The sequence below is a fragment of the Leopardus geoffroyi genome, chromosome C2 (assembly GCF_018350155.1).
Source record: "Leopardus geoffroyi isolate Oge1 chromosome C2, O.geoffroyi_Oge1_pat1.0, whole genome shotgun sequence".
Lineage (NCBI taxonomy): Eukaryota > Metazoa > Chordata > Mammalia > Carnivora > Felidae > Leopardus > Leopardus geoffroyi.
In genome coordinates this window covers 156522339-156549594 of record NC_059333.1, presented here as the reverse complement: position 1 = coordinate 156549594, position 27256 = coordinate 156522339, and the positions used below count along the sequence as shown (strand labels likewise).

At 43.4% G+C, this 27256-nt stretch overlaps 1 long non-coding RNA gene across 2 annotated transcripts; it reads left to right on the top strand.

Annotated features, from left to right (window-relative positions):
* The first annotated feature begins 601 nt into the window (after window positions 1-601).
* LOC123575848 lies at window positions 602-26979 on the top strand. Of its 2 annotated transcripts, none has more exons than XR_006701035.1 (3): window positions 602-846; window positions 20016-20221; window positions 26683-26979. It is a non-coding gene; the product is annotated as an uncharacterized LOC123575848 (long non-coding RNA). The 2 variants fall into 2 exon arrangements; XR_006701036.1 differs by lacking the exon at window positions 26683-26979 and adding an exon at window positions 20671-20715.
* Window positions 26980-27256: the final 277 nt, after the last annotated feature.

The following is a 27256-nucleotide window of genomic DNA, read 5'->3' as shown; positions in this document are numbered from 1 at the left end:
TGTCCCCGGGCACGGCCGGACCAACCAAGGAACACATAGGCTTCGGCTCCAGGGGTATGAATGCCTGCTTTATCATTCAAAGCAATTTGTGGGACAAGTAGTTAATCCGCACTACGCTACAGATAGATACAATTACCAAATGTACCTAGTGAAATCTTAAACATGAAGAATAAAGGCATTTTTTAGATTCCAAGTCTCTTGACATGGAAAAGACCTCCAGGAGACCAGATAAAGCGGCACCAGGACACCTGCTAGTATGACTTCATGGGCCTCCGATCAGTGGGGTCTGCCATTTCAGGATACCCCTGCCCCTGTTAGCTAGGACCCAGCAGAGGAGTTACTCAGATCAGAGTGTTCAAAGCTCTCAGCAGAAGGGAGGAGGGGAAGGGACAAAAACAGGGAAGGAATGTGTTTCGTCTTGCAGAACCAGGAATTCCAGCCAAGGAGACTGCCCAGCTGGGTGTTTCACCTGATAGCCCCTTAGGTGAGCCAGTTTGAGCTGGACTGGAGCTGAGGATCTTACACAGAAGCCCCCCTGCATTGTCTTTTTTTTTTTTTTAAGATTTTATTTTGAAGTAATTTCTACATCCAACATGGGGCTCGAACTCACAACCCCCAGATCAAGAGTCACATGCTCTACTTATTGAGCCGGCCAGGCACCCCATTTTTTGTTCATTATTATTTGTGTCCCCCTGAATTGTTTTGAAGTTACTTTTAGCTCGTTATAATACTAAGATCTCCTCCTATAGGTGGGGTTTTCTGCCATTTTTTGAGCATCCCGATATGCACTAGCCCGTTAGCATGTTAGGCGTGCACAGTTGGGGCAAAGAGCCTGAGAGAATATGTGTAAGTTCTTTAATGTATATGCGAGCTCCCTGCCCTGCCCCCTGAAAGCCTGAATAAAAACATCCTGTGCTAATCCCACGGGAAGACAGTGCTTTGAGAACTATCGGTCTCCTTCCATGTAACAAGTGATAAAAAGTTCTTTGCCTTCAGCACTTCTTTGGGTGGTATTCAAGTTGATGCACCCCAAGGGCGGCACCCCTTGATTTCAGCTACAGCTAGACTAAAATTATGGGTTTTTAGGTGGAAAACCACAGAGGTGACGTGCTGTTCTCATGTCAAATGGAGAGAGCATCCTAGCAAAATGACGATGTTACCCTTGATCACCTGGCTCGGGTGTCTGCCAGGCTTCTCCGCTGTAAAGTTACCCCCACACTTTACTCTTGGGAAGCGAGTCATTACGTGCAGTTCGACACTCCGGTGGGGGAGTGGAGGGCAGTTTAGAACGTCCTACCTCCTGCAGTAAGGCGTGTATGTAGATAGATTACCTTCTCTAAGGGAGATCTGTCTCTTCTCCCTCATTCAGTTACTTACTCAGTCATAAACTTTATCATTATGGACTCATGAATATTTATTTTATATTGTGTTTACGATTCAATATTATGCTATTTTGTTGCTGAAATTGTTTCAGCTTTCTTATTAAAAAAAATTTTTTTTTAATGTCTATTTTTTGAGAGATTGACAGAGTGTGAGCAGGGGAGGGGCAGAGAGAGAGGAAGACACAGAATCTGAAGCAGGCTCCAGGCTCTGAGCTGTCAGCACAGAGCCGGACACGGGGCTTGAACCCACAACACCGAGGTCAAAAGTCGCATGTTCTTCCAACTCAGCCAGCCAGGCGCCCTTCTTTATATTGTTAATTATAAAAGTTATATTTTATCATATATATAATTTGCAAGTATCTTCTCCCATCTATGACTTGTCTTTTTCTTGGTTGAGTCCTTTGAAGCAGAAAAGTTTTTAACTTTTAAAAAAAAAAATTTTTTTTTTTAATGTTTATTTATTTTTGAGACAGAGAGAGACAAAGCATGAACGGGGGAGGTTCAGAGAGAGGGGGAGACACAGAATCCGAAGAAGGCTCCAGGCTCTGAGCTGTCAGCACAGAGCCCGACGCGGGGCTCGAACTCACGGACTGTGGGATCGTGACCTGAGCCGAAGTCGGACGCTTAACCGACTGAGCCACCCAGGTGCCCCGAAAAGTTTTTAACTTTGATGAAGTCCAGTTTATCTATTTTTTCTTTTGTCAACTCTGCTTTTTGCATCATATCTAATAAACCAGGTCATGAAGATTTATTCTTGCTTTCCCTAAGAATTTTATAATTTTTTAACTCTTTTTAAATTTTATTATTTTTTTAATGTTTATTTTTGAGAGAGAGAGAGTGAGCAGCCGAGGGGCGGGGTGGGGGAAGGATAGAGGATCCAAAGCAGGCTCCATACTGACAGCAGAGAGCTGAATGCTGGCCTTGAACTCCTAAATGGTGAGATCATGACCTGAGTGAAAGTCAGACACGTCACTTGACCAAATGAGCCACCCAGGTGCCCCTCTTTTTTTTAAATATATATATTTTAATGTTTACTTATTTTTGAGAGAGACAGACAGACAGAGTGCAAGCAGGGGAGGGGCAGAAAGAGAGGGAGACACAGAATCCAAAGCAGGATCCAGGCTCTGAGCTGTCGGCACAGAGCCCAATGTGGGGCTCAAACCCATAAACTATGAGATCATGACCTGAGCTGAAGTTGGACGCTTAACCGACTGAGCCCCCCAGGTGCCCCTAAATGTGTTTTTTTTTAAATGTTTGTTTGTTTGTTTATGGGGTGGGGAGAGACTGAGACTGGGAGAGGGGCAGAGAGAGGGAGAGAGAGAGTCTCAAGCAGGCTCTGTGCTCGGTGCAGAGCCCAATGCACAACTTGGTCCCACATCTTCGAGATCACGACCTGAGCCCAAATCAAGAGTCGGATGCTTAGCTGACTGAGCCACCGGGCTCCTCTTGGCTCTTTTTAAAAAAAATCGTAGGGGCGCCTGGGTGGCGCAGTCGGTTAAGCGTCCGACTTCAGCCAGGTCACGATCTCGCGGTCCGTGAGTTCGAGCCCCGCGTCAGGCTCTGGGCTGATGGCTCAGAGCCTGGAGCCTGTTTCCGATTCTGTGTCTCCCTCTCTCTCTGACCCTCCCCCGTTCATGCTCTGTCTCTCTCTGTCCCAAAAATAAATAAACGTTGAAAAAAAAAATTTAAAAAAAATCGTTTTAGCTCTTACATTTAGGTCTTTGACACATTTTGGATTAATTTTTATACATCATGCCAGCTAGGGGGCCAACTTCATCCTTTTGCATGTGGATACACAAGTTGTTCTTTTAAACTGCTACATTTGGGGTGCTTGTCATATAGCAATAAATAACTGCAAACCGTCTCCCGATTCTTCATCCCCCGTCTCGTTCAACCAACCAGCCAGCCAACCGAGTCCGTGGATTTTGCCTCCTCCATTCGATGGATGCTTCCGTTCTCACTGCCACTCTCCCAGGTCATTATCACCTCTGAGACAAGAGCCACAGCAGCCTTCTCATCCAGTCTCTCCACTTCTAGGATGCCTTCATTTAGCCAGAGATAGGTTTTTAATGCTAATCCGATCATGTCCACTTCCGTTTAAAACACTTCACTGCCCTTAGCACCAAGTCCAAACTCCTGAAAATGGGTTAAGACCCTTCATGACCTGCCTGTAATCCCTTTTCAGCTTCCACCCCATCCACACCCTCCCTTACAGCCAGTACCCATTTCCTTCCCTGAAAACACGGGCATCATCTCTCCTCAAGAAGACGTTCCTGACTACCCAAGGCTGTACTAGTAATTTTCTTTCTTTTTTTTTTTTTTTTTTAATGTTTATTCTTGAGACAGAGAGAGACAGCATGAATGAGGGAGGGGCAGAGAGAGGGAGACACAGAATCTGAAGCAGGTTCCAGGCTCCGAGCCATTGAGCTGTCAGCACAGAGCCAGACGCGGGGCTCTAACTCACAGACTGTGAGAACATGACCTGAGGCAAAGTCGAATGCTTAACCAACTGAGCCACTAGGCACCCCTGTACTAGTAATTTTCAAGTCTTCTATTCCACTATGGAAACAATCTCTTGGTACGAATCCCCTCTCCATCACCTCAGCTGTAATCTCCAAATACTGTCTTTAAATATCATCATTGTACTTAGGCTTCGCAAACATGCCAATATCCACAAATGCAGCATGACTTAGACCATGAGAATTCCTCAGTGTATTCGGGGTAGTGACACTTTTGCATGGTCTTTTACAGTTTCATAAAGAGGTTTTGCGTTGTTTCTTTTCGTCCTCAACATCCTCGTGATATGGATGTGGATACTCAAACCTATTTTTTGGATGAGAAAACTGAGGCTCCAAGAAGTAAACCAACTTGCTCAGCTAGTAAGTGTCAGAACGGGCACTTGAAAAGAGTTCTTGGACTCTTGATCTGGCTTTTTTTAAGGGTGCAAAGAGTTAAATGTCGTTATTCCCATAATCAAACTTCTGATGGAAACTACAAATTATTTTGCAACCGACTCATCACAGTGAATCGTAATTGCCAAGAAGTGCTACAGAGATGTGAAAGCATAAACTTCTGCTGGTTTTGCACCAAAGCAGTGACATCCACAGGGATGGACGTCAAGCTCCCATCCCAGCTTCACTTTTTATTCACTGGATATTCAAATCAAGCTTCTAAGGGAAAACTATTTGCTAACCGAAAGTGTGCCACTAACCTTTGATCCAAATCTGGTAAATTTTGTGTGACCCTGAAATGGTTCCAAACAGTGCTAAACACTCACTTCAGGTGCAAAACTTTAAGGAAATGCCAAGAAATTGAGTAATCAAGACAACGTTTTAAGGCAATATTTTTACATTGATTTATTTTGAGAGAGCGTGCGTGTGTGCATGCACAAGTGGCTGGCAGGGGAGACGTAGGGACAGAGGGAGAAAGAGAGAATCTCAAGTAGGCTTCATGCCCAGCGTGGATCCTGATGTAGGGCTTGATCCCACAACCCTGGGATCATGACCTGAGCTGAAATCAAGGGTCCAACACTTACCCAACTGAGTCACCCAGGAGCCCCTAAGGCAATATATTTAAAAATCAGGAGTTAATATATTCATGTTGAATAATACGTCAATATTTTAAGTAAAGATGGGATCAGTATTACCCAATTTTCCTTTTGCCTCAGGTTCCAATGTGTCTCAGCACAGCGTTGTTACTGATCCAGTCATACTAAAATTTTTGATATTTTCTTCCTTGTGGATTTTTTGCATTCATTTTTATTTAAAAATATTGTATTAAACTATTATTTATCTTGATTACTTACTGAGTTTTTGGTACCCCATTAAATTTTGCACCCAAGTCCACTGCCTCCGTCTGGCCCCATATCCAAAGCCTATGTCGCCAGAGTGGAAGAGAGTGGCATCATCCACTTCTGTGAAATAGTCTTTCCTACTCCCTTACACGCGTGCAAGCTAGGATACGTTTTGTTTTTTGTAGAGTCGGATGTACAAGTTAGTTTTATTTTTAAAGCATTTCATTTAGAGTTATACCTAGTATATGGTGGACAATGTGTGTACCACACAGGATGCCCAGTTAAATTTGAATTTCGGATAAATACTGAAAATTTTTGTTATATGTATTCCAAATTTTGCATTGTTTATCTGAAATTCAGATTCAATTGGCATCTAGGGTCTCTCCCTCCCATCCCCCAAACCTGACGACTCTAGGTATACCGGAGTGGAGAAGCATTTTAAAAATAAATACGAGGAGGACACGTGGGTGGCTCAGTCGCTTGAGCATACAGCTTTTGATTTTGGCTCAGGTCATGATCTCGGGGCCGTGGGCATCAGGCTTCTTAGGATTCTCTCCCTCCCTCTCTCTCTCTCTCTCTCTCTCCCCTTTTGCTCCTCTCCCCCACTCGCACATGCTCTCTCTTTCTCTCTCTCAAATAACGTAAATAAATAAGAGGAAAAAAATGAGAAACAAAGGTTTTTTTTGGAGAGTGCGCACTTGTGCACACACATGCGCATGGGGGTGGGTGCAGAGAGGGACAAGGGGCAGAGGGAGAGAGAATCTGTTTTTTTAATGTTTATTTTTGAGAAAGAGAGGGGGGAGAAGTGGAGGTGGGGGAGAGGTAGGGGCAGGGAGAGAGGGACAGAGTTTCTGAAGCTGGCTCTGTGCTGATCGCCCAGAGCCCGATGGGATGGAACTCGGGAATCCCGAGATCACAACCTGAGCCAAAGTCCAACGCTTAAGCCACTGAGCCACCCAGGTGCCCCAAGAAAGTTTAACTATAACTAGTGAAGGTTACAACCAGTGGATCGGATCCTCTCTCCCTCAGATCTCATTTTTGCTCTTGGCTCTGCTCTGCTCTGCTCTGTATCACGGGTCGCTCCTACAGGCTGTTTCCCAGGCTCCCAGGTGACCTGACTCCTGGCTAAGCCCAGCCAATGAGAGGCATCATTGGGGAATCAGAAGGCAATCAGGTAGTCTTTCTGGCAAAGGCTTCATCCCCAAACGGGCTTGGTTTTGCTCAGTGACCCCTTGGACTCCATGAACATCCCCCACCCCCCTTGCCCTTCCCTGCTTGCTCCAGGAGGAGGCAGTACTGGGCCCTGCTCTTGCTAAGGTCTGGGTTGCCTCACTCCCTGGCCAGGTTTCTCAGTTCCTCCAACCCATTCCTTGTATTAGATTCCCTCTGGGGTTTCCTCCCCTGTTTTAAATGCTTAGAGTGGTTTCTCTTTTCCTGCTTAGACCCTGGCCAGTATAAATCCTTTGGCAAAAGACTTGGAAACAACCTATTAAGTCAGTCGTCCCCTCTCCTCCCATGCCCTCCTGAAGGAGGTCCTTTACTCCTTTGGGAGGAGTTCTACAAAGTCTGTTGGCATTTAGATTTGTATCTTTATCGTGAATTCTAAGCCACTGATATGTAAATGTCAGCTATTGCTGGTAGAAGTCTTAATGGCATACATGGAATTTTCACAATTCTATCTGGTACCTTTCTTGAAGAGAATTAATTCTGGCAACAGCCTAGTGTTTTTCATGACTCTGGCGCCATCTGTAGTGAACATTTCTAATTTAAAAGTGAAGAAAAAATACATGTATGTTCAGCATATTTTTATTATGCTCTACAATATGAATTTGAGATTATTTCAATTATAAACATGTGAAAATTGAGTAATGAGAGTTTTATCATCACCATCGTAATTGTATTTCATAACACACACACAAACGAAGAATATGACAAGTTTATTTACCAGTTGGATTTAACAAAGTTAATATTTGCCACATTTGCTTTGGATATTTTTTTGAAAAATATGCAAATCATTATTGGTGCAGATGAGTCCCATTTATATTCCCGTCCTGATTGCGTTTCCCTTACTCTCTTCCCACTGGTATTGACTACGCTGAAGATGTGTCCTTCTCGTCCGTGTATCCATGTGTTCTAGTCCGTGTTTAGAACACATACACGACACTGAATTAGTCATTTAACTTTATATAAGTATTGCACATGTGATATTATTCCGAAACTTCCTTTTTTAAAAATTTATTAAAAAAATTTTTTTCTTAACGTTTTATTTATTTTTGAGACAGGGAGAGACAGAGCATGAACAGGGGAGGGTCAGAGAGAGGGAGACACAGAATCTGAAACAGGCTCCAGGCTCTGAGCTGTCAGCACAGAGCCCGACGCGGGGCTCGAACTCACAGACTGCGAGATCGTGACCTGAGCCGAAGTCGGCCGCCCAACCGACTGAGCCACCCAGGCGCCCCTAAAATTTATTTTAGAGAGAATGTGTGAGATGGAGAGATGGGCAGAGGTAGTGAGAGAGAGAGAATCTTAAGCAGGCTCCACGATCAGTGTGGAACCCAGTGATGGGGCTCCATCCCCAACCCCGGGGTCATGACCTGAGCTGAAATCAACAGTTGGATGCTCAACTGACTAAGCCACCCAAGCGTCCCTGAAACTTGCTTTTTTTTTTTTAAAACTCAATATTATATTTTTGAGATAGAAATGTATATATGTTTATAAAATATACAGTATTCATGTAAAATATGTTTATATCTAGATAAAATATATTTTTAGATATACAAAATATTTATATTCAATTATATTGTGTATTTTAAACTGCTCAGTACTCTACTAGATAATTGTTAATTCAGTATAGTTGTGTAGCATGATTCCGAAGCAAAAGTCTCATAAGTGATACAGGCATTAATTACCTCATTGATGGAAATCTGCAGGTACGATGTTCCATTGCTAGATAGTGACTCAGCAATGTCAGGATGCAATTTGGCCTCCCTGGGATCCTTTTTGTCTTCCCCTGGTGGTCCCAAGATAACTGCCACAGCTGTGCCCTGGCCTGACACTATCCAGAGCAGGAAGGGGATGGAGGGGGCAAAGAAGACTTTCTCCTTTCTAGCCTTCTTTTCTTTAACAAAAAAATTTTTTATGTTTATTTATTTTTGAGAGAGAGAGCATGAGTGGGGAAAGGGCAGAGAGAGAGGGAGACACAGAATCCGAGGCAGACCCCAGGCTCTGAGCTGTCAGCACAGAGCCCGACGTGGAGCTCGAACTCACAAACTGCAAGATCCTAAGCTGAGTCAAAGTCAGACGCTTAACTGACTGAGCCACCCAAGCTCCCCAGCCTTCTTTTCTTTTCTTTCTTTCTTTTTTTTTTTAACCTTCAAAAGAATTTTTTATTAATTATGAATTGGCCTGTGTGTTGAAAGCTTTTATTATTTTTTTAAATTTTATTTTGTTTAATTTACATCCAAATTAGCATACAGTGCAAGAATGATTTCAGGAGTAGATTCCTTAGTGTCCCTTACCCATTTAGCCCATCCCCCCTCCCAGCACCCCTCCAGTAACCCTGTTTGTTCTCCATATTTAAGAGTCTCTTCTGTTTTGTTCCCCTCCCTGTTTTTATATTATTTTTGCTTCCTTTCCCTTAATGTTCATCTGTTTTGTATCTTAAATTCCATGTATGAGTGAAGTCATATGACTTTTGTCTTTCTCTGACTAATTTCACTTAGCATAATACCCTCCAGTTCCATCCAAGTAGTTGCCAATGGCAAGATTTCATTCTTTATGGTTGCCGAGTAATACTCCATTGTATGTATATACCACATCTTCTTTATCCATTCATCCATCGATGGACATCTGGGCTCCTTCCAGACTTTGGCTGTTGTCGATAGTGCTGCTATAAACATGGGGGTGCACGTGTCCCTTCGAAACAGCACACCTGTATTCTTTGGATAAATGCCTAGTAGTGCAATTGCTGGGTCGTAGGGTAGTTCTATGTTTAGTTTTTTGAGGAACCTCCATACTGTTTTCCAGAGTGGCTGCACCAGCTTGCATTCCCAACAAGCCTTATTTCCTAATAGAGAGGTACCTCATTTCATCAATTGTAAAGCACACTTTTTTTTAAGTTCTAAAAAAACAAAAATTCCGACATTTAAACTGGCAATGCTTTCTTATCCCTTAGAAGTTTTGTTTTATACTCTTAAAAATGGCCCTTTTAAACTTAGACATAAATCTTTTTTTAAAATAAAGTTTATTTATGGGGTGAGAATCCCAAGCAGGCTCTGCACTGTCAGCTCAGACCAGGATGTGGGGCTCGAACCCACAAACCTCGAGACCATGACCTGAGCCGAAACCAAGAGTCGAACGGTTTAACTGATTGAGCCACCCAGACGCCCCAAACTTTGACATAAATCTTTAAAAATTATCCTGGGTATACAAAACAGGAAAATAGAAATGAAGGAAATTGGTGTTTTCAGAGGGCCTTGTCACCAGAGTTCTATTCTAAATCACTTTTTAAATCAGCACCTTCCATGTCCGTGTTCTCCCCCAAGATGTTACCCTCTGTGCCATCAGGAACACGGCCGGTGCAGCGTCTCCTCACAGAGTGTGCCGTGTTGTCTCAAGAAGACCCATTCTGGGGACACCTGGCTGGCTCAGTCAGTGGAGCGAGGGACTCTTCATCTCGGAGTTGTAAGTTTGAGCCGCATGTTGGGTATAGAGATTACTTAAAAATAAAATCTTAAGAAGAAGAAGGAGGAGGAGGAGAAGAAGAAGAAGAAGAAGGAGAAAAAGAAGAAGGAGAAAGAGGAAGGGGAGGAGGTAGGGGAGGAGGTGGAGGAGGAGGAGGAGGAGGAGGAGAAGAGGAAGAGGAAGAAGAAGAAGAAGAAGAAAGAGGAGGGGGAGGAGGAGGGGGAAGAAGAAGACCCACTCTAAAAGTTGTCATTCTCGTACTTTCTGGATCTTACCAGAAGATGTCACAAAGGATGTGTTTTCAGATCGTGTTTGTACACACACACACACACACACACACACACACACACACGGAGTGACAAACACACTACAACAGCCATCCAATGACAGTGCTTGTGGGATGCTATCAATTGTGAGAAATCTGCCGATTTCAGAAATGAAAGCTTGCGTGCCTTAGAATCAATGAAGTGTGGTGGGTCTTCCTAGCCTCTCACCCAGTTGCCCTGAGCTCTCTTTGGCACAGGTGGTTGCCTCCCTGCCACTGCATCGATTACTGGTGAAAAGACAGGAGTTTGCAGCGCGTGCCTTGGATCTATCACATTGCATTCACAAGATATTTCTGTGAGGGATAAAGAAAATCAGGATTTTATTAACTAGGAGGAACCTGGAGTGGCTGCTGACAGGACAACCTCTTATCACTTTACCTCTATCTGTTCTTTTACTGGCGGACATTGAACTCCTCTCCAATTTTCATTTTACAAAGCAGAACTCACTTTTGAACAGACGTACGATAATAAGAGCTCCTCTAGGACACATACTCCACAGTGGGTTTTAGTTGAATAATGGCGTACCCATATTTTTGGAATTTTTACTGTCAAACTTTCCAAACTTCCCCAAAGCAAGAGAGTACAACAAACCCCATGTGGCCATCCCCTAGCTTCATTTAACCACAAACCTGTTTCATCTGCCCCTTCCCCCTTGTTAGGTTTTTTTTCCTGGAATATTTTAAAGCAAATCCCAGCCATGGTTCCATTCACCTCTAAACACTTCAGTATGCAACTCAAAAAGAAATCTCCGAGTATTTTCTTGCATGACCACAATGCCATTATCACATCTAACAAAATGCAAATGATTATTTAATATCATTCAATTACCAAGCCATACTCAAATTTCCTCAGCTGTATAAAAAATTCTTTTTGTGATTTCTGTTTAGAATCAAGATCAAACAGGATCTGTTTTATTTGGTTGTTATGACTCTTGTGTTTCCTTTAAGTCTTTTAAGTCTTATGTTTCTCTTAATCTAGAACACTCCCCTCCCCTCTTATTTTTCCTTTCATTGGCTTGTTGATGAAATTAGAGTCTAATATAAAGTCCCTCCTTTGAGATCTTGTATATTGCTTCCTTGTGGACTGAATCCTTTATGCTCAATATTTCTTGCAGACTACGGGTCAGTTTTAAAGGTTTGAATGCATTATTATCCTGATTATTACTTAAAGATATTATTTTTGGGGTGCCTGGGTGGCTCAGTCGGTTAAGTGTCTGACTTGGGCTCAGGTTCATGAGTTCGAGTCCTGCATCAGGCACTGTGCTGACAGTTCGGAGCCTGGAGCTTGCTTTGGAGTCTGTGTCTTCCTCTCTCTCTGACCCTCTCCTGCTCACACTCTGTGTCTCTCTCAAAACTAAATAAACATTTTTTTAAAGACTTTATTTTTTAAGTAATCTCTGCACCCAACGTGGGGCTCAAACTCATAATCCTGAGATCAAGAGTTCCATGCTCCACAAGACTGAGCCAACCAGCCAGGTACCCCAGTTTCGTTGTGTTATGATTCAAATTTTTTTTTTCCTGAAAATCCTAAGTGGTGCTGTGTACTTTCTGTATCCTTACCAGGAGGCATGCGATGTTGGTTGTCTCACTTCTCATGCCATTAAGATCGATCACTGGATTCAGATAGTGACAATCTGGTTTGTGTACATTTCCTATCAGTTTTTCTTGTAGTTATTTTAGCCGCACTAATGACTACTGCCTGAGTCAGTTATTTCACCAATGGTTGAAACAATTTTCTAACTTGGACTCTGCTGCGTTTGTTAACTAGAATCAGGGCTAGGTGAGTGACTGCTTAAATTTTCTGCCCTGGGCATGACTCGCCTGACCCTAGCCCCAGCTCTAGCTAGAATTCTTCTATACTGAAACACGTTCCCTTACACACGGGGATATTAGGTCACATTGCAGTTCTACTTACATTAGAAAAGCAGAAGTGTTTAGTTCTTTCCCTGTAATTAACAATTTTCAGAGGAATAAGTTGATGTCCTGGCTATCTCCAGGACTATTTCCTTTCTAAAAAATTATTCTCAAATCATGACTTTTTATATACCCAATATGTTTGGGGTGCCTGAGTGGCTCAGTCAGTTGGGCGTCCGACTTCGGCTTGGGTCATGATCTCACGGTTTGTGGGTTCGAGCCCCGCGTCAGGCTCTGTGCTGACAGCTCAGAGCCTGGAACCTGCTTCGGATTCTGTGTCTCCTCCTCTCTCTGTCCCTCCCCTGCTCATGCTCTGTCTCTCTCCATCTCTCAAAAATAAATGTAAAAAGAAAAAAGTTATATACACAATGTCTTAATTAACTGCAATCCTTAACCTTTTTTTTTTTTTAACGTTTATTCATTTTTGAGACAGAGAGACAGAGCATGAATGGGGGAAGGTCAGAGAGAGAGGGAGACACAGAATCTGAAACATGCTCCAGGCTCTGAGCTGTCAGCACAGAGCCCGATGCGGGGCTCGAACTCATGGACTGCGAGATCATGACCTGAGCCAAAGTCGGACACCCAACCGACTGACCCACCCAGGTGCCCCAATCCTTAATCTTTTTGAAATTAAAAATTTTCCATGTGTGCCTGTGGGAGTACAGGACCCCAATGATTGTTTGTTGTTATAATTTACCACACCTTGAATTCCCTAATTTAGCTTTGTTGTGTATGTGTTTTAGATACACCTTCACGGTCACCAGTTTCTTTGCTCATTCTTGCTTCTTTTTTTAAAGAAATAGGTATATTGAGATATAATTCATATATCATGCAATCCACCCACTTAAAGTTTACAGTTTGGTGTGTTCTAGTATATTCACAAAGTTGTGCAACCATCACCACTATCAAATTCCACAACATTTTCCTCACTACTCACAGAGATGCTGCACCCATTACTAGCTCTTTCCTGCTCCTCCCACACCTCCAGGCAATCACTAATCTGCTTTGTATCTCAAACTGACTATTTGACGATTTGCCTATTCTGGACATCTCATATGAAGAGAATCATACAATGTATGCCTTCTATTACCGGCTTTTTTCCACTTAGCATAACGTTTTCCAGGTTCATCCAAGTTGCAGCATGTATCAGCACTCTATTCCTTTTCATAGCCAACTAATATTCCACTGTTTGTAAATACCATGTTGCTTTATTAATTCATCACGTGATGGCCATTCGATTATTTCTACTCTGAGGCTCTTATGAATAAAGCTACCATGAATATCGATGGGCAAGTATTTCTGTGGATGTACGTTTCCATTTCTCTTGGGCGTATATCTAGGAGTGCAATTGCTCAGACTCAAATGCTGAATCTTTTCAGGAACTTCCAAATCGCATCCAAAGTAGCTGCACCATTTTACACTCCCTCCAACAGTGTGGGAGGGTTCTGCTCTTTTCATATCCTCATCAACACTTGTTATCATCTCTTATTTTATATCTTATGGTTTTGATTGTCAAGTCTGTGATGACTAATGATGTTGAGCATCTTTTTATGTGCTTATTGGCTGCACATCTTTCTTGGAAAAATGTTCAGATCCTTTGTGCATTTTATTTTTTATTTTATTTTATTTATTTATTTTTTTCAATTAATCTCCATGTCTAACATGGGGCTCGACACCACGAGTCACATGCTCCACCAACTAAGCCAGCCAGATGCCCCTCTTTGCTCATTTTTATGTTTTTTAATTAAAAAATTTTTAAATATTTTATTAAATTTTTTTAAAATTTATTTTGAGAGAGAGGGAGTGTGGGAGCAGGGGAGGAGCAGAGAGAGGGAGAGAGAGAATCCCAAGCAGGCTCCATGTCATTAGCACAGAGCCCTACACGGAACTCAATCCTAGGAACCATGAGATCATGACCCAAGTCAAAAGCAAGAGTCGGTTGTTTAACCAACTGGGCCACCCAGGTGCCCCTAAAAAATGTTTTAATGTAATCTCTACCCCCGATGTGGGACTTGAACTTACAACCTCAAGATCAAGAGTCACATGTTCTACCGACTGAGCCAGCCAGGTATCCCCTCTTTGCCCATTTTAAAATCGTCTTTTTATTGTTGAGTTGTATAAATTACTTAAATATTCTTCACACAAGTCTTTTATCAAAAATATGATTTGCAAATATTTGCTCCCATAGTGTGGTTATCTTTTCACTTTCTTGATAGTGTCCTTTGAAGTACAGAAGTTTTAAAGTTTTAAAGATTGGGATATAATTGGCATATGACATTATGTTAGTTTCAGGTATACACTATAATGATTTGATATTTGCATATACTGCATACTGATTACTACTACAAGTGTGGTTAATATCCATCGTACACAGTTACAAACTTTTCACTTATAATGAGAACTTTTAAGATCTACTCTCTTAGAAACCTTCAAATATGCAACATATTATTAACTAGACGCCATGCTATACATTATATCCCCAGAACTTATTATTTATTTTATAACTGGAAGTATGCACCTTTTGACCACTTTACCCATTTCGCCCATCCTCAACCTCTGACAGCCACCAATCTGTTTTCTGTACCTGTGAGTTACATTTATCTTTGAAGATTCCACATATAAGAGGTACCTGGGTTGGTTGGTTAAGCATTTGACTCTTGATTTCGGTTCAGGCTGTGATCTCATGGTTTCTGGGATAGAGTCCTGAGTTGGGCTCTGTGCTTACAGTGCAGAGCCTGCTTGGAATTCTCTCTCTTTCCCTTTCTCTCTCTCTCTGCCCCTCCCCTGCTTGTGCACTCTCTCTCTCTCTCTCAAAATAAATAAACAAACTTGAAAAAAAGATTACATATATAAGTGAGGTCATACAGTATGTGTCTTTCTTTCCGACGTTTCACTTAGCATAATGCTGTTAGGGTCTACCCATGTTGTAAAAGTTTTTAATTTTGAAGCAGCTTAATTTATCCATTTTTTCTTTGTTGCTAATGTTTTTTGTGTTATATCCAAGAGTACGTTGTGAAATCCAAGGTTATGAAGATATACCTCTGTGTTCTTCTAAGAGTTTTGTAGTTACAGATCTTACATTTAAGTTTTTGCTTCATCTTGAGTTAATGTTTATATATGGTCTGCATGTGGATATCCAGTTTTGCCAGCACCAACGTTTGAAAGAACTATTCTTTCCTCAATGAATAGTCTCGGTGTTTTTGTAAAAAATTGACCCTAGGGGCGCATGGATGGCTCAGTCGGTTAAGCTTCCGACTCTTGATTTCAGCTCAGGTCATGATCCCACAGTTGGTGGGATTGAGCCCCCTGGCTGGCTCACTGACAGCAAGGTGCTTGCTTGGGATTCTCTCTCTTTTCACACTCTGCTCCTCCCCCTGCTTTCTGTCTCTCTCTCAAGATAAATGAACTTAACACAGTTTTCCTTAGACACATGGGTTTGTTTCTGGGCTCTCGATTCTGTTCATAGACATTTGTGTCTACCCTTAAGCCGGGACCATACTGTCTCGATTACCATTACTTTGTACTGCCTTTTGAAATAAGGATGTGTGAGTCTTCCAAGGTTGTTCTTTTTCAAGATTGTTTTGGGCTTTTCAGAAGTTCTTGTGATACTATATGCATTTTATCTTGTTTAAGTTTTATTTATTTATTTTTGAGAGAGAGAGAGAGTGCACTTGCACGAGTGGGGGAGGGGCAGAGAGAGAGAGAGAGGAGAGGGAGAGAATCCCAAGCAGGCTCAGCTCTGACCCTGATGCAGGACTCGAACCCATAAACCATGAGATCATGAGCTGAGCAGAAGTTGGACGCTTCGCCAACTGAGCCATGCATGTGGCCCAATGCTATATGCATTTTAGAATCAGCTTGTAAGTTTCCATAAAGATATCAGCTGGTTATTCTGATAGAGATTGCATTGAATCTTAGATCAATTTGGGGAGAATTGCTGCCCGTATAATATTAAGTCTTCTGACCCATAAATATGGGATTCCCCCCCCCATTTATTTAGATATCCTTTCAACAATATTTTGTAGTTTTCAGAGTATGATATTATACTTGTTTTGTTAAGTGTATTTCGAAGTATTATATTCTTTTTGATGCTATTTCAAATGGAATTATTTTCTTAATTTCATTTCTAGATTATTCATTGAAAGTATATAGAAAAAACTGACTTTTGTATTCTGCAACTTTGTATTGACAATTTTGATCCAAAATTGACCTTTGTATTCTGCAATTCTTGCATTCTGCAACTTTCATGAAAATTGAAAGTAGTTTTCCATGTAATTCCTTAGGATTTTCTATATACAAGGTCACATTGATGAGGTTTTGGAATGGTGGGGGTTCGAAGCTAACGGCTAAGAAAGAATTCTTGAAGACCTCTTTGGTGCAAAAAGGTGATTTTATTAAAGCACGGGGACAGGACCCGTGGGCAGAAAGAGCTGCACTGGGGCTGTGAAGAGTGGCTCATTATATACCATGGAGCTGGGGGAGGTAAAGTCAAGAGAAAGTTTTTTTATTAAAAAAAAATTTTTTTTTTAATGTTTATTTTTGAGAGACAGAGCATGCGTGGGGGAAGGACAGACAAAGAGGGAGACAGAATCTGAAGCAGGCTTCAGGCTCTGACTGTCAGCACAGAGCCTGAACTGAGGCTCCAACTGAGGAACTGAGAGATCATGACCTGAAACCAAGTCAGACGCTTAACCGACTGAGCCACCCAGACACCCCAAGAGGAAGTTTCTTAAAGGGGTTAAAAGAAATTTTTGTATATTACTGATTCATTAAAAAAAAATTTTTTTTTTTAACGTTTATTTTATTTTTGAGACAGAGAGAAACAGAGCATGAACGGGGGAGGGCCAGAGAGAGAGGGAGACACAGAATCTGAAACAGGCTCCAGGCTCTGAGCTATCTGCACAGAGCCTGATGCGGGGCTCGAACTCACGAACCCTGAGATCATGACCTGAGCTGAAATCAGACTGAGCCACCCAGGTGCCCCAAAGAGATTTTCACAAGTTAAAGGAGACTCACAGAATCCTGGAGGCCTAGCTATGGCCAAACTAAGGTTGTTTTTCCCTCCAGCAAAGCATTAACATGAAGACAGTAGGGAGTTCATGGAGATTAGGGTATTGATAAGATTACCTTTTTCTTGTAATTTTTTTTTTTAATTTTTTTTTTCAACGTTTATTTATTTTTGGGACAGAGAGAGACAAAGCATGAACGGGGGAGGGGCAGAGAGAGAGGGAGACACAGAATCGGAAACAGGCTCCAGGCTCTGAGCCATCAGCCCAGAGCCCTACGCGGGGCTCGAACTCACGGACCGCGAGATCGTGACCTGGCTGAAGTCGGACGCTTAACCGACTGCGCCACCCAGGCGCCCCTTCTTGTAATTTTTAAAGATATCGTAAACTGATGGAGACTCAGGTCCCATCATGACAGTTAGCTCTATAAGTTAACCGTTGGTTTTCTTTCCCTCTCCTTTGTCCTTGGGCAGCCAGGAGTGCCTGAGGAATATCACACACGCCCCACCTGGTGGAGGGTGTGTGGTACTTTGCACTTGGCCCCTAGTTTGCCGTGTGCTGCCGCATTTACTTCATCTGTGGATTCGATACAGTTTTGCTTCTTCCTTTCCAACCTGGATGCCTTTTTTTCCTGCCTAATTTCCCTTACTAGAACTTCTGTTGTAACTTTGAACAGAAATAGCAAGGGTGGACATCCTTGTCTTATTCCTGATTTTAGGGGGAAAACATCCAATCTTTCACTATTAGATATTATGTTATTTGTTTTTGTTTTTTTTTTTAATTTTTTTCAACGTTTATTTATTTTTGGGACAGAGAGAGACAGAGCATGAACGGGGGAGGGTCAGAGAGAGAGGGAGACACAGAATCGGAAACAGGCTCCAGGCTCTGAGCCATCAGCCCAGAGCCTGACGCGGGGCTCGAACTCACGGACCACGAGATCGTGACCTGGCTAAAGTCGGATGCTTAACCGACTGCGCCACCCAGGCGCCCCATAGATATTATGTTATTTGTTGAGCCGAAGTCGGACGCTCAACCGACTGAGCCACCCAGGCGCCCCTGTTTGTGAATTTTTTTTAAAAAAAGTTTTAATGTTTATTTTTGAGAGAGAGAGTGTGAGCGGGGGAGGGCAGAGAGAGAGGGAGACACAGAGTCTGAAGCAGACTCCAGGCTCTGAGCTGTCAGCACACAGCCCGGTGTGGGGCTCGAACTCACTGACCATGAGATCACCACCTGAGCTGAAGTTGGACGCTTAACTGACTGAGCCACCCAGGTGTCCCATTTGTGAGTTTTTTATAGACACTCTTTTGTCAGGTTCCCTTCAGTTCCTAGTTTGTTGAGTGTTGTTTTTTTTTCATTAAAAGGTATTAAATTTTATCAAATGCTTTTTTGTGTCCATTGAGATTATCCTGTAACTCTGTTTTCATTTTAGTGACATGATATATTAAAATAATTGTTTTTCAGGTGTTAAACCAAACTTGCATTCCTAGGATAAATCTCTCTTGGTCATGGTGCATAATTTTTATATGTTGCTGAATTTAGTGTGCTGGTATTTGAGTGACATTTTTTCCTCTTCACACGCTTTAATTCCCACTTTTATGTTTTCTTTTGTTTTTTTAAGAGAGAGACAGGGTGCACGTGAGTGAGGGGCAGAGAGGGAGGGAGAGAGAGAGAATCCTCAGCAGGCTGCGCGCTGTCAGCACAGAGCCCGACATGGGGCTTGAACTCAAGAACCACGAGACCATGACCTGAGCCAAAGCTGGACACTTAATGACTGAGTCACCTAGGCACCCCAGAAACTGGATGTTATTAAGTTTATTTATTTATTTAAGTAACCCTTACACCCAACATGGGGCTTGAACTCACACGCCCCTGAGATCAAGAGTCGCATGCTGTGTCAACCGAGCCAGCCAGGCACCCTGAAGTTGGACATTTCATTTTATTTCGATTAATGGATTAATGTTTAAAGGTTTCTTTATTTAGAGAGAGACAGCAGGTGCGTGCATGTGTGTGTGTGCAAGCTGGGGAGGGGGCAGAGAGAGAGGGAGAGAGAGAATCCCAAGCAGGCTCCGAGCTGTCACTATGAACCTCTACACGGAGCCCGATCCCATGAACCATGAGATCATGACCTGAGCTGAAACCAAGAGTCGGACGCTTAACCGGGACATTTTAGATAATACTGTAGCAACATTCCCGGTAGGGCTTATTGTTGTTATTTGCTTATTTGTTTAGTGACCGGCTGGATTGTTTTACTGTAGTCTGTTCCCTCTCCTTCCTCCCCTTTCCCTGTGGTAGCCTCGACTGTCACCCTGGGGCTGGGGGAAGCCTGCTTGTCCACACTTGTCCTGGATGTGGAGGGCTTGGGGGGGCTTTCTTTGATGTCTCTTCCTTGGGCCACACCACTGTTAAACTCCACTAAGCGTCCACTGGCTACTCTATTATTTTCAGACCTGGTGCAAAAATTGTTCCCCAGACTAAACCAATCAATTTCAGGCTCCTTTGGATAGATTTTGAGCGCAGTATTTGAGTTTATTCTGATCCCAGGCAGGTTCCTCCCAGCTCTCTTTCCCAGGTTTTCTCAGGGAAACCAGCTGGCCTATACTTTGCCTATGTGTCCAATAAATGTGTCAGTCTCCCCCCAATTGCCTTTCACCACAATCTCCCCTGTTTTTCAGAGAACCCTCAGGCTTGAACTTCTCCACATTGGTAGCAGATGAAGTCAGTTCCTTTGGAAGAGAATAAGAGCTTTCTTTTTCCAGCCTGCTTCTTCCCTTAGGCAAAATCTCTGAGCCCTCACTCTGAAGGGGGGGATGGGGACAGCAGCACACTTCTCTCCCAGTGACACTGTTGCCTTAGGAATTGGGCGCTCAGTAGCGAGGGGGCAGTAACATCACGTTCTCTCTCGCCTCTTCCAGCATGGAACCATCACCTGGTGAGCGGAGGCGGGACAATCAGAGCCCTGCAGATTCTCAGTGGTGCCACGTCGGAGGTAGAGCCTCAGTACTGGGTGTGGGATCTGGGCCGAAGAAAGGAGCCCTCGTTTCTCAGCCACACTCACAGGAGGTTAGCCTCAGCATTAGGTTGATGGGGACAAGATGAAACTGGCGATGTCCTGCCCCAGGTAGGAAATAGCCCTCCAACCGGGAGCTGGGGGGCGAGGGAGCCCTGTGATCTTTGTTGGCTGTGCTAATCTTGAGTGTTCATCTCGCTGAGTTGCGAGTTGGGGGGAAGAGGGTATATAGGTTTCACCTTAAATACCATATACTCTTGGAGCGCCTGGCTGGCTCAGTCAGTAGTGGAGCATGCGGCCCTTGATCTCAGGGTTCTGAGTTCAAGCCCCATACCGTAGGGTGTGGAGCCTACTTAAAAAAATTATAAATACGATAGTGTTTGTATTTATTAAGTTTTTTGTTTGTTTTTGTTTTTTTAGTAAATGTTTCTTCATAGACTGTCTGTCCTTGGGACCATTTCTAGAGATTAAAAAAAATTTTTTTTTTTTTTTTTTTTTTTTTTTTTTTTTTTTTTTTTTTAAAATTTTTTTTTTTTTTTTAACGTTTATTTATTTTTGAGACAGAGAGAGACAGAGCATGAACGGGGGAGGGGCAGAGAGAGAGGGAGACACAGAATCGGAAGCAGGCTCCAGGCTCTGAGCCATCAGCCCAGAGCCTGACGCGGGGCTCGAACTCACGGACCGCGAGATCGTGACCTGGCTGAGGCCGGACGCTTAACCGACTGCGCCACCCAGGCGCCCCTAAAAAAAAATTTTTTTAATGTTTATTTATTTTTGAGAGAGAGAGAGAGAGAGAGAGAGAGAGAGAGAGAGACAGAGCATGAGCGGGTGAGGGGCAGAAAGAGAGGGAGACACAGAATCCAAAGCAGGTTCCAGGCTCTGAGCTGTCAGCACAGAGCCCTACGTGGAGCTCGAACTCACAAACCGTGAGATCATGACCTGAGCCGTAGTCCGGATACTTAACCAACTGAGCCACCCAGGTGCCCCACCAGTTTTTTCTTTAAGTTTATTTATTTATTTTGAGGAGGGGGAGGGGCAGACAAAGAGAGGGAGAGAGAGAGGGAATCCCAAGCAGGCTCCTCACTGTCAGCTTGGAGCCCGATGTGGGACTCGAACCCATCAATGGGGAGCTCATGATCTGAAGCAAAATCAAGAGTCCAATGCCCAGTCCACGCCCAGCCAGCTGAGCCACCCAGGATCTGCGTTTTTTTAATTTGTTCCTTTCTTGCATTTGAAGTATTCCTCGCGAATGTCCTTGTCTGAGCCTCTTTCCATGGTCCGTAACCACCACAACTGCAACCAACCCTTCATAGCATTGTTCCTGTCTGTCAGTGTTACAGAGGCCCACCCATCCCCCTAGTTTCTTGTCATCAGCCTGAATTAGACTAATTTTGGTGTCTGGCACAAAGGGCCTCCACCAACCTGACCTGCATAGACTCATCTCAGGTGGAAGCGGACAGAGATGGGTTTGGTGCTCGACTAAGGCTTTGGCAGCTGGTGCCAACCCCACGGGCCGGGCCACGGTGGGTGAGGCCGGTCTTCAGCGCCTCTGGCAAAGCAGTAGGGTCGCCCATCACCCCCCCCCCCCCGCCCCCAAAGCAATTGCCTTCTGTGGTTTAGGGTGGAGCCGAACCTTGCGTGAGCGTGAGCTCGCGGCTCGTCAACTCCAGGGCAGCGGCAGGGAAAAAGTAGACGATTTCATGGGTTTTTTGTTATTTATATATATATATATTTTCTTTTTTAAAAAAAAATTTTTCTTTTTTAACGTTTATTTATTTTTGAGACAGAGAGACAGAGCATGAACGGGGGAGAGGCAGAGAGAGAGGGAGACACAGAATTGGAAACAGGCTCCAGGGTCTGAGCCATCAGCCCAGAGCCTGACGCAGGGCTCAAACTCCCGGACCGCGAGATCGTGACCTGGCTGAAGTCGGACGCTTAACCGACTGCGCCACCCAGGTGCCCCTGTTACTTATATTTAAAATAATTTCCACCGGCTTTACTGGTGAGTGGGTCCCCGGTGTCTTTACGTTGCTTGTGCGAGTCTTCCCCTCCACCCCAGTTTCGTGCACTACACCCCTACTTTCTTTGTTCCGTTTCCTTATTCTAGAAGCCCAGCGTATGTTTTAGTTATCACTTTGTTAAATTAACCTTTGTTGAAGAAATGCAGACACACAGGTGAGGAGCTGTGGTTCGACAAAAGATCAGGAAAGAAATTGAAATAGGGAACGTTGTTACTCACAAGGCCCGGGGGACCTGCACAGCACGTGTCGAGGGGCCACTTGGGAAGGCCAAGGTCGGGTGCAGGCAGAGAGCTACAGGGCCTGGACCACACACGTTTATCTCTGGCCGTGGGTGGGGGGGCTTCAGGGGTCCTGGGTAAGGCCGGATCTCGGTCAACTCAAACACCAAAAGCTCCATGGGGAGTCTTTTTTTTTTTTTTTTTTGTCTTTTTTAACGTTAAATTTTTTTTCAACATTTATTTCTTTTTGAAAGACAGAGCCTGAGCAGAGAAGGGGCAGAGAGAGGGAGACACAGAATCCGAAGTAGGCTCCAAGCTCTGAGCTGTCAGCACAGAGCCTGCCAGACTTGAACCTACGAACTGTGGGATCATGACCGGAGCCGAAGTCGGGCATTCAACCGACTGAGCCAACCAGGAGCCCCATGACTCTTTTTTTAATGTTTACTTTTGAGGGAGGGAGAACAGAGAGTGGGGAGAAGGGGCAGAGGGAGTGGGAGACACAGAATCTGAAGCAGGCTCCAGACTCCAAGCTGTCAGCACAGAGCCCCACGGTGGGGCACGAACCCAACTGCAATGCAAGATCATGACCTGAGCTGGAGTGGGAGTCTTAACCCCAGGCGCTCCTTCACAAGGAATCTTATCTAAGGGGTGCACAAGGGGAAGGCTCTGGAGAGAGGAGAGACTGTGGGTCACAAGCACTGTTGAGGAAGTCATGTCAGGAACTTATAGTGGCTTGTGACTCTTCAGGTCATTATCTAGGGCATGTGGTTGTATGGGGGGCTAATGACAGTTAGGCTCCCTTGCAGGCAGCTTGGTTAAACAAAATAAATGCCAAGGCAGTGATAGCATGGATAGCTTAGCTGAACTCTTGACATATTTCTTATTAAAACATAATGCAACAATTTACGCATTTATGTATTTATTTTTATTTGAGAGAGAGAGAGAGAGAGCATGACTGGGGGAGAGGGGCAGAGGAATAGAGAGAGAGAGAGAGAGAGAGAGAGAGAGAGAGAATCTCAAGTCAGATGCAGTGCTCGATCTCAGGACCCTGGGATCATGACCCAAGGGTAAATCAAGAGTCTATTGCTTAACCGTCTGAGCCACCCAGGTGCCCCAATGCAATAATTTTAAACTGCTTCCCTTTAAAACAGTATGAAGTAGGGGCGCCTGGGTGGCGCAGTCGGTTGAGCGGCCGACTTCAGCCAGGTCACGATCTCGCGGTCTGTGAGTTCGAGCCCCGCGTCAGGCTCTGGGCTGATGGCTCAGAGCCTGGAGCCTGCTTCCGATTCTGTGCCTCCCTCTCTCTCTGCCCCTCCCCCGTTCATGCTCTGTCTCTCTCTGTCCCAAAAATAAATAAACGTTAAAAAAAAAAAAAGTAAAACAGTATGAAGTATATTTGATAACAACTGTTAGATATGATAATTTATTCACACCAAAATATATTATTTCTTACACCAAATCTCACATTTACAGAACCACACCTTTTATTTTATTTTATCCTTTTTTTTTTAAGTTTATTTATTTATTTTGAGAGAGAGGGAGAGAGAGAGACAAGAAGAGAGAGAGAATCCCAAGCAGGCTCCACACTGTCAGCACAGAGTCTGACTCGGGGCCCGAACCCATGAACCATGAGATCATCATCTGGGCAGAAACCGAGTTAGATGCTTAACTGACTGAGCCACTCAGGCACCTATCCTATTCTATTTTTCAAGTAAGGTCTAGGCCCAAAGTGGGGCTTGAACTCATAACCCCAAGGTCAAGGGTGGCATGCTCTATGAACTGAGCCAGCCAGGCACCCCAGAACCGTACCTTTAAAATAAGACTTCATTTTTAACCAGTTTTAGGCTTATATGGAAAAGTTGCAAAAATAACTCAGAAAGTTCCCACATATTTCCTGCTTAGTTTCTTATCTAACACCTTGTATAACCCAAGTACAGTGGTTAAAACCAGGAAATTAAACTTGGTGTAATACTATTGTGTAAAGTACGGAACTTGATAGAATTTCAGCAGCGTTTCACTGCTGTCCTTTTCCTGTTTGGGGATTTCACAGAGCACAGAGCTGTTAATTCTCCACAGATTCTTGTAATCTGTGATGATTCCATAATCTTTCCTTATTTTCCAGGACCTTGACATTTTAAAGAGTGTTGGTCACGAATTCTGTAAGATATCCATCAATCTGGGCTTGTCTGATGTTCTCTCATGATTAGAAGGAGGTTATACAGTTTGGGCAAGAAGACCATAAAATGACTTTTGTCCTTCTCAGTGTAACATATTTAGAGCTTATGACATTGTTACATTGTTACATGCTAACCTTGACCATTTGGTTAAACCTGTGAAGCTTCTCCACGTAAAATACTGTCTTCCTCTCCTGTTCAGAACTATCTTGGAGTAGATACTGCAAGATTATCTAAATATCTTTTTTCTCCTCAAATTTTGCCTGCTAATTTTACCATCCACCGTGTCTGCAAGGAATTAATACAGTGGTACTTGCCTACTATTGATTTTTCTATTTCCCTCTTCTTTCTACATCCATCAACTGGATTTTTCTGTAAGAATTTTTTCTCATTTATTTATGTCAGTCTAGATTCATAATAGTTATCTTATGTTATGGGTTATAATCCAGCACCATCATTTATTTATTTTAATGCTCAAATTGTTCTGGCTTTGGCCATTCAGAACTTGTTCTGTTTGGTTCCTGCGTCTTCTTGAGAATTCCCTTCCAGTTTTCAGCACTTCCTTACTTCTGGCACCACAAAATATTCCGGATTCATCTTATTTTTTCCCCGCCGCAAACCTTGAATCAACCACTCTCCAAGGAATCCTGGTCCTTTTACTGAAGAATGCTGTATAGAGACCAATATCTGCATGCTAAGTGTGCTCATTGCTACTGGGATCTCATTGCTTCTAGGCTCTTTCCATGGAAAAAGATGTAGGAAAGTCATGTATCTCTACTAACCCATGCATACACACATATCTGTATGACCCTATCTGTATATGTATTTTAAGGGGTGCCCGAGTGGCTTAGCTGGCTAAGCACCTGACTTTGGCTCACGTCATGATCTCACAAATTTCAGAGTTCGAGCCTCACATCTGGCTGTCTGCTGTCAGTGTGGAGCCTGCTTGGGATTCTCTGTCTCCCTCTCTCTCTGCCCATCCCCCACTTGTGTTTTCTCTCTCTCTCTCTCTCTCTCTCAAAAATAAATAAACGTTAAAAAAAAACCCACATGATTTTATGCTGATACTTCTGATTCCAATCCAAAACTAGAGGGTTTCTTGTTTGTAACTTTTTTTTTCCAGTGGTGGGAAACCAGGCTCTCCCTTGTATACAATATTCTTACTTATTTACTCATAAAGTACACATAAAGTTGTGTCAGAATTGTTAACCCACCTTTGAAAAGCACATTTATTATCTAGATGACAGCATTTATGTAGTTCTTTTTTGTCTTTAACCTTGTATTATGCAGACAAGATCCTGTTTTCCAAGGTTCTTTTCTTCCTCCCCCCTTCAGTGGGATTTTGTGTTTTATTTACAATACAGGTTCACGCGTTACTGTTTGCATTACATCTTGGATTCCCACCACATCCTCATTATAACTTGTTTATTTTTTGGAGGGGAAAACGTGAAGGGCTTGTGAAGCATTACTATCGTTCTGTAACAAAAAGATATTCTCGAAGGAGTATAACTCTGTCCTCATCTGTATTACTCCATTCCTGTTCTTCTCTCCTTTTTACCCCTTTCCAATCACCCCTTGTAGCCAATTTCTTTCTTTTTTTTCTTCATGCAGCTGTTTTTTAAATAATATTTCTATTTTTAAAGTTGATTTATTTTGAGAGAGAGAGAGTGTGCAAGAGGGGAGGGACAGGGTGGGGGGAGAGGGAGAGAGAGAATCCCAAGCAGGCTCTGCCCTGTTAGCACAGACCCCAATGTGGGGCTCAAACTCACAAACCCTGAGACCGTGACCTGAGCCGAGGTCCAGCATCAGACACTTAGCTGACTGAGCTCCCGAGGTGCCCCCAATTTCTTAAATTTCTACACATTCCCTCCCATTTAAATAGTGTAATATGTGAATGTGTCTGGGGTAGACTGTTAGCCACCTCTCCCAACTTGTCTTCATTTTCCAAAGTCAGATAATTTCTGATTTTAGCTTATCATAAAACTGCTTGGATCAAATATTCCCATTTTCCCACTCTCCCATGCAGCTAGATACAGTCACATGACTAAGTTCTTGCCAATGAGATGCAAGGAGTTAAAGTCATATGGCAGTTTTTGGAAAACTGTTTTAAAAGACTGATACATGTTTCTCTCTCTCTCTCCCTCTCTCTTTTCACCCAGTATTTTATCCTTGTGCCCAGAATGTCAATGTGATGGCCGGAACTCCAACAGCCATCTTATACCATGAAGACAAAAGTCTTGGGATGGAGGAGTGAAAAGCTTGAAGAGCCTGTGTTCCTGATGATGTCTTAGAGTCTCTAGACTGCATTTGTGTATAGATGTATATGTTCGATGATGAAACCTTATCACATGCAAGGCTTATGATTCATTTTTTAAAGAGTTTATTTTTTTATTAAATTTTTTTAATGTTTATTTTTGAGAGAGAGACAGAGCACGAGCGGGGGAGGGGTAGAGACAGAGGGAGACACAGAATCCGACGCAGGCTCCAGGCTCCGAGCCGTCAGCACAGAGCCCGACGTGGGGCTCAAACTCACGAGCTGTGAGATCGTGACCTCAGCCGAAGTCGGACGCCTAACCGACTGAGCCACCCAGGTGCCCCGGTTATGTAACTGTCTTCAATGTTCCTGCACAATCAATGATAGTTGAGAAGTTCCGTGAACCTTCTACAACAAAGCAGGCTGTTCTGCCCAACGTACACATGAGTTCTGGGGCCTCATTTTCTCACCCACTGCTT